This window comes from Myotis yumanensis, unplaced genomic scaffold (genome assembly GCF_028538775.1).
Source record: "Myotis yumanensis isolate MYYU_CA2020_CCGP unplaced genomic scaffold, mMyoYum1.0.hap1 SCAF_1, whole genome shotgun sequence".
In the NCBI taxonomy this organism is placed as follows: domain Eukaryota; kingdom Metazoa; phylum Chordata; class Mammalia; order Chiroptera; family Vespertilionidae; genus Myotis; species Myotis yumanensis.
In genome coordinates this window covers 213,982,028-213,990,369 of record NW_027223752.1, presented here as the reverse complement: position 1 = coordinate 213,990,369, position 8,342 = coordinate 213,982,028, and positions in this window count along the sequence as shown.

Sequence of the window (8,342 nt, the reverse complement as noted above, 5' to 3'; positions counted from 1 at the left end):
GTTAACCTTTACAAATGCTGAGGAGTTTTAAGGAGACGATTTAAGAAGAGGGTGTCTTCCGCGGCACTCCATGTACACCAGGTTCTGCGGTTGGCTGGTCTTTCCTGCCCCCGAATGCTGTCCTTCCCACCAGCATTTCTTTGCTCATGCTCTCTCTTCAGCTCCCACTCCATCTCAGAATGTGTTCCCTTGCCCGTATTAGTTTCCTGTGGCTGCTGTAACAAATTACTATGAAATTAGTAGTTTAAAACAACAAAAGTGTATCCTCTTACAGTTCTGGAAGCCAGAAATTGTACATCAGTTTCACTGGGCTGAATCCAGGGCCTCGCTCCCTGTGGAGGTGCCAGGGTAAATCCTTTCCTGGCTTTTCCCAGTGGCTGCCGGCCATCCTTGAATTGTGGCCCCGTCATTCCAGTCTCTGCCTCCATGTCACATTGCCTCTCTTCTTCTCGTGTTACCTCTCACTCTGCCTCTCTTTTATAAGGACCCTGGTGAATAGAGTTGGTCCCACCCAGATAATCCAGGATAATCCCCCATATTAAGATCTTTAACTTGGATCTTTTCCTTATAATATTTGCAGGCCCCAGGGGTTAGGACCTGGTATCTGTGGGTGGCTAGTATTCAGCCCACTACATTCTATTCTTCTAACCCATCTCAAATCCCATCTTTTCCATGAAGCAGGGAAAGGAGGAAGCTCTGAACTGGGAATCAGAAGGCCTAGACCAGGGGTGGGCAACCCCTGGCACGCGTGCCAAACATGGCACGCCAGTAACTTTTGCTTGCATGCGAACCCCTCTCTTATAATCTTCCATTTACAATTTTTTTCTTAATGTCGACTTTTTTGTTTTTCAGATAAATTCAGTGTAGGTGCATCTTAGATAAATAAATAATTTTACATAACATGTATACATTAAGAAATAAATGTATTTTTCATCATCATATACTGTGTTTTTGTCGCTCGAACGAATTTTATTATTTCTTCAAGGTTCTTCACATACGTACACCTTAAGAGATATCAAGTAGGCGTAACATGTTCTCAAAAAATTAGGGTTGGCACGCAGAAGAATTCTGAGTCAGAGATTTTGCTAGTTTTGGCACGCACTCACAAAAAGGTTGCCCACCCCTGGCCTAGACTTTAGTTTTGACTTGGAACTAACTCTACTGTAGAGCACTATCTGTTTCTGAGGGAAGAGGGTGCATTTAGATTTTCCTCGTTAGGTATGAATTTCGGTTGGAGACCTGAGTAATTTGGTGACTTATTTCTGGTTATTTCTCTTCAATATTTTAACACCCTTTAAAGATGAGCATCTCAGGCTGTTCTGCAGATGGCCAGCCCTTAGTCTAGCTCTTTCTAGAAGCTGGGAGTGGTGTTCCCTTGGCTGCTTCGGTGTCTTTTGAGGAGTGCACTTTCCTACTTCTCTCTCATCACCTGCTGACTGATGTTTAGAGTGACATTCTCAAATTAGGAAATGGATGGTCAGGCCAAATATTACTTTATGCTGATAAATGCTTCAAAATGGGAACCATATTTTAAAGTGTTGTTCATGTTATTATGACACGAAATTTGTACACTGGTTGGGGGGGGGGGGTGTCCCTCAGTCCAGCCTGCACCCTCTCCAATCTGGGATACCTCAGGGGATGTCCAGTTGCCAGCTTAGGCCCGATCCCATTGGCAACTGGACATCCCTCTCACAATCCAGTACTGCTGGCTCCTAATCACTCACCTGTCTGCCTGCCTGATTGCCCCTAATCACTCCCCTGAGGCATGATTAATGCCTAACTGCTCTCCTGCCAGCCATCTTGTGGTGGCCATCTTGTGACGACATGGGGCATTGTGTGAGGGCGCAAGGGCCACCTAGGCTTTTATTAATATAGATGTGTTGTTTAAATGTTACTCATGAAGAAGTATTCCCTCACTGATGGCACGGTTCTTTATCTAGAGCAGTGGTTCTCAACCTGTGGGTCGCGACCCCTTTGGCGGTCGAACGACCCTTAAACAGGGGTTGCCTAAGACCATCCTGCATATCAGATATTTACATTACAATTCATAACAGTAGCAACATTACAGTTATGAAGTAGCAACAAAAATAATTTTATGGTTGGGGGTCATCACAACATGAGGAACTGTATTTAAAGGGCCAGAAGGTTGAGAACCACTGACTAGAGAGTCCATGAGAAGTAAACAGATGAACAAAAAGTATCTCTGCATCTCTTTTTAGTTCTTTCTTAGGATTTCCATCTCTCGGCTTACATTGTCCATCTGTTCTTGCATGCAGTCTGCTTTATCCATTAGAGCCCTTAGCGTATCAATCATAGTTGTTTTAAATTCCCGTCACAATTCCAACATCCCTGCCACATCCACTTCTGATGTGCTGTCTTTTTAAATTGCTTGTTGCCTTTGGTATGCCTTGTAATTTTTTCTTGATAGCCAGACATGATGTATCAAATAAAAGAAACTGCTGTAAATAGGCTTTGGTAATATGGTGGTGAGGTGTAAAGGGAGAGGAAGCATTCTGTAGTTGTGTGATAAGTGCTGTCTTTTTAAAAAATATATATTTTTATTGATTTCATAGAGGAAGGGAGAGGGAGAGAGAAATAGAAACATCAATGATGAGAGAATCATTGATTGGCTGCCTCCTGCATGCCCCTCACAGGGGACTGAGCCCGAAACCTGGGCATGTGCCCTGACTGGGAATCGAATCGTGACCTCCTTTTTCATAGATTAACGCTCAACCACTGAGCCACACCGGCCAGGTGAGGCCTCAGTCTTTTGGTGCTCCATGCCCCTGAACTGTGACCTTCAAGACTTTCTCCCTTTAAGTGGGAAGGATGGCTGGAGAGGTCTGGAGTGGTGTATTTCCTTTCTCCCACTTGTGAGACTAGACCTGGCTGAACTTAGGTATTTCCCTTCCCCCAGTGAGGCAGACTCTGAACACACCAGCAGGTTGGGCTCTGGTTGGCTAGTTTCCCTGAAGGCAGGCCTTGTCGGGAAGGACACAGTGCTCTGGCTACTTCAGATGGTTCCCTTCCTCCTCTTCCTGCCAGAAGCCCGAGGGGGGTTTTCTGTGACATTTCTTGTGGGAATCTGGTGGAGCTCCTGGAGGTAAGTCTCACAGTGTTGTTGGGGGGCCCTCTGACTGGGCACTCCCGGAGATATAACCCTCGCACGTGTCTGCACTGAGCCTCCAGCAATTGCGGCTCTGGGTTCTATGCTGGTTTCCCATCATGAGTCTCTGCCCTGCTCAGCCACGACTGCCTGTATTTGCCCGCCCACTTCTCCAATCTTGGGGGCAGCTTTTGCTCTATGTCCTTCCTGCTCTAAGTAGCCACGAAGAGTTGTTGATTTTTCAGTCTATTCAGAGTTTTATTTGTTGTTACAACAGGGTGATGACGTCCAAGCTCCTTATGTTCCGAACAGAAACTGGGAGTCTCCGGAGGAACAGAAGCATTTCCAGTTCTGCCCTCACAGACCTGATTCACTAGAAGGAAAGCCAGACGATAACCAACACACATGGGCCAGAACCTCAAGCAATGGTGGGCCGCCACCAGGAGGAAAAATAAAGTGGCAGCGGGGTGGTGGGGGGGGGGGGGGCGGGGATTATTTGAATACAATGGCCTGGTGACATGTGAGCAGGGCTGGGGTGAAGAAGCCAGCCACATGAACACGGAGGAGGAGTTATGGCTTAGAACCTCAGGTCTAACGGGATAGAGAAGGTGTGACAAGAGCAGAGTGGGCTGGGAGCGGTGATCAGAGTGGAGAGGAAGATGGCAGCCAGATCCTATAGGACCCGAAGGTGTTAAAAGCGGGGCAAGAAGAGGTATAATCTGAATTTCATTTTAAGCATTTGTGTAGTGCTGTATGGAGGATGGACTGTCGGAGGTAAAGGTAGAAGTTGAGAGTCTGGTCAGAAGCCACTGCGGCAGCCTCGCTGAGAGAGGATGGTGCCTTGACTAGGGGCCTATGGAAAGGGTGGAAATGGTCAGATTCTGAATATAATCTTAAAAGGGAATTTGACGGAGTGGTTGTGGGGGTGTGAGAGAAAGAATGAACTCAATGAAGACCTCTAGTTTTCACCCTACAGGAGTAGGTCCAAGTGGGGAGAGATGCCAAAACAAAACCAAGTATTAAATTTGGTTTGCCTCTTGGATAGTTAAGTAAAATGCGGAAAGGCTTTTGGATATATCAGTCAGGGGAGGCTTCCATACTGCAGATCTAATTAGGGGCATATCAATGTGATTTAAATCCATGAAATAAGCAGAAGCATCTTGAGCTGTGCTTCCCAATGTGGTAACTACTGGTAACCACATGTGGCCATTGAGCACTTGAAATGTAGCTCGTGGGACTAAGGAACAAAATTGTATTTAATGTTAATTAATTTAAATTTAAATATAAAATTTGACACTTGATTCAGTTATTGAAAACATATATTTTGGAAAAGCTTAGGTATCGTTTTCAACTATAGATGTTATAAAATCAGACATTTCCCATAAAAATATAGCATTTGAGCCCTAACCGGTTTGGCTCAGTGGATAGAGCGTCGGCCTGCGGACTGAAAGGTCCCAGGTTCGATTCCAGTCAAAGGCATGTACCTTGGTTTCGGGCACATCCCCAGTAGGAGGTGTTCAGGAGGCGGCTAATCGATGTTTCTCTCTCATCGATGTTTCTAACTCTCTATTCCTCTCCCTTCCTCTCTGTAAAAAATCAATAAAATATATTTTAAAAAGGCTTTTAAAAAAATATATAGCATTTGAATTGACATGTATTTAATGTGTAAAATATATGCCATTTGTGTTTCAAAGTCGTGGCCCAAAAATGTAAAATAACTCATGAATAGTTTTAATATTGACTACACTTTGGGATGATAATATTTTGGATATATGGACATAATAAATATGTCATGAAAATTAATTTTACCTGTTTCTTTTTGCTTTTAAAAAATGTGGCTGCCAGAAGACTAAATATTACATATGTGGCTTGCCTTACATTCCTACTGGGTAATGCTTAGCTAGACTAAAGGAGCGTGTAGTAAAAAAGAAATGTCTCGGGACTGAAGCCTTGGGCCGCTCTAAGGTTTAGAGGTTTGGGAGATAGGGCTGGTTCCATGAAGAGCCTCAAAAGAGGCAACCTTAGAGGGAGACCAACCAGGAGAGTGGGTGTTCCAGAAACCACGTGAAATAAGGTACTAAGAAAGAGGGAGCACATGGCTATGTTAGAGGCGGAGGAGAGGTTAGTACAAGGTAGCATGAGAATTGAACTTTGGAATCAGCAACATGGCAATGTAGTGACCTTGATGGTTTCCGTGTGTGTGTGTGTGTGTGTGTGTGTGTGTGTGTGTACACATGTAGAGGGCATAAAAGGCTGATTGGAGTCGATTATAAAAAAATCAAACAACTTCTTCAAGAAATTTTGCCATGCAGAAAAGCAGAATAATGGGGCTGTTGAGGAATGGGGGCTCAAGAAAGGATTTTTTTTTTTATTCACTGGGAAAGATATGTTTAAGTAGCTACTAGCTTTTTATTCCTCCTAAGCTTTTTGACATAAATAAGTCATCTTGCAAATATCTGTGGCCTAGCAGGATGATTTAAATTTTATTTAATTCAGAATTGAGGAATGCTAGCAATTGCAAATGAGAACCTATGGTTTTTAAAATTTTTTATTTGTATTGCTTTCAGAGAGGAAGGGAGAGAGATAGAAAGATAGAAACATCAATAATTCTATCAAAATGACATTCAATTCATTGATTGACTGCCTTCTGCACACCCCATCCCAGGGATCGAGCCTGCAACCCTAGCATGTGACCTGACCGGGCATCGAACCGTGACCTCCTGGCTCATAGGTCAATGCTCAACCACTGAGCCACGCCAGCCGGGCCTATGTTTTATTTGGCCCATGAAATTGTTGTGAACAAAGAGGTCTAAGATTACCTAATCTGTTTTTAGGATTACTAAAATGACTAACAATGGGTTGTATACAGTTCCCTTAAACATATAACTGGGACATCTTCTGTGTTGCAGGACAAGTGCATGGAATTGCAGACTTAGGTATAGAATACAAGTGCCAAGGTATTAAGTGCTTAGTATAACTGAAGGAATGAGTGAAGAGATCTCAACATCCTGAAATACGAAAGGGACCAGCAAAACCCAAGAATTCACCAACAGATGGCACCATACTGTTTCCTATCTGAGTTTATATAGAGACAATGCTAAATGACATTCAATTCTTAGATTCAAGTGCTGGTTAAGGGAGAAAATGGAATCCCTGGAAATATATTCTGTGACTTCAAATATTATAATTTAGCAGTTAAAGCATGCGTATACGTATTTATTTATTATGAGTGTCTGTGTTCCTACTGTCAGTCTGTTAGAGCCTTTCCTTAGGTCAGATCTTGAAAGAAAGGGAATGAGAATGACTTTAGATAAGGGAGGAGAAATATCCTCAGGCTATCATTATTAAAATGTTTGTGAACACTGAGAAGTCAAGTTGTTAATTCATTCCCCTTAAGAGATTAATACATTCAGTGCCTATAAAACCAGGGACGTCTTGTATATGTTTGGAGCACGGGCATGATGCTTTAGAGAAGCCATTTTCAACCCTTTTCATCTCAGGGCACACAAACTAATTACTAAAATTCTGTGGCACACCGAAAAATATATTATATTTTTTTCCGATCTGACCAAAAAAAAAAAAGTATAATTTTGATCCATTCACACTGGACAGCTGTGTTGGCTGTTGTCATTTTTAAATCTGATAATCTAAAGGAAAAGAAGTCAGTGCCCCAGACTAAATAGTCAGGTATTGCATGTTTTAAAAACTGTTGCGGCACACCTGGTGAAATCGCTGCTTTAGAGAGCAGACGTTGCCTTTTGCAGTCCCAGTGTGTTCACACTGAAAGTGACAAGGAACACACAGTGTGCTTTTAAAAAACCAAGCCAAGCAAACCCCTCCCCCATATGGTCTGCATATCCAAAGTGTAAAATATTCTTTTGAGTGCCATATGTCAGCAGTGCTCCCCCTGACCTCCAATTACTTTTATTTTCTGTAGCAGTGGTTGCAATTGCCATAATTTCCCATGCGCATTATTTCAGCTGCAGGTGTGAGACGGAGTGGATGTGTTCTAAGGCCTTGCTGTGAAAAGCCGAGCCTGACAGCTCCGGGAGCATGGAGTCCTGGTCACACACAGGACAGACGGGACAGCAGCAAAGCAAACGACCTCACGGTGTGATTTACCTCAAACTTGAGAAGAGGGCTGCTCTCACAGTGATTTTTTGGTCTCATCAAGAAGTCTCTACCTCAGATGTGGCTAGATCCCTGCAGATAAAATGCAACTGGTCAAAGGTAAGCAAGTGGGTGCTTTCCAAGGGCCTGGGTCCTGCTATAGTGGAGCAAGACAGCAGACACCCACAGTGCGGGGCACCCCTGTCTCCCTCTCCCTCCGTGAGCCTGTGGCTACAGTTTCTGGAGGAACTAGGCAGGGCTACTCTGGGCCTCCCTGGAAGATCAGTAAGCTCCACCAGGTCCTGGTATATCTGATATGGCCAACACCTTGCCAGGAGAGTTATCACTGAGTTTCTTGAGAATAACACCACTATGAACCTAAAAATGCGTGTACATACGTTACTAAATATTTAAATAACATGTCAGTTGTTCTCTCTGTGTTCTCTTCCACCTGAGCACACTCCTCAATTGCCTTTGTGGGTTTCTCCATCCCCCATTAACTGACACTCACCTCAAGGCTTGGCAATTTCCCCTGGAGGATGAGGATTCCAGACCTTTCCTAAGCTCCCGATTCCTCCCTCTGCCTTCTGAACCCTCTTCTTGGATGTTCCATCAGAATCTTAAACGCACTACGTGGGGGAAGAAAACACCTCATTGTTGTCTTCCCAAACCCACTGCCCTTTGTCTTCACCGTGTGTGTAAGTTTTTCAGTAAACAGGGTATTCGATACTTTAAAAAAAGAATGACTTACGTAAGTTATAAAACATAATTTTTTAAATTTATTTTAAAAATAGTTTTTATATATATTAGAGAGAGAGAGAGGAGAAGAGAGAGGGAGAGACAGATGGAAACATCAATCGACTGCCTCTTGCACGCCCTCTACTAGGGATGGAGCCCGAAACCTGGGCATGTGTCCTGACCTGTGACCTCCTGGTTCGTGGGTCAATGCTCAACCACTGGACCACACTGGCTGGGCTCTAAAGCATGATTTTAAAATAGTATTTCAGGCAGCCTTCACTTAACTTAAGCATGAGCACATTAAGCAATATTATTGCATCTGTGCAGAACTTCACTGTCCTAACTTCCTGGCTCCTTCTCATAGTGTATTCATTTCCTGTTGCTGCTA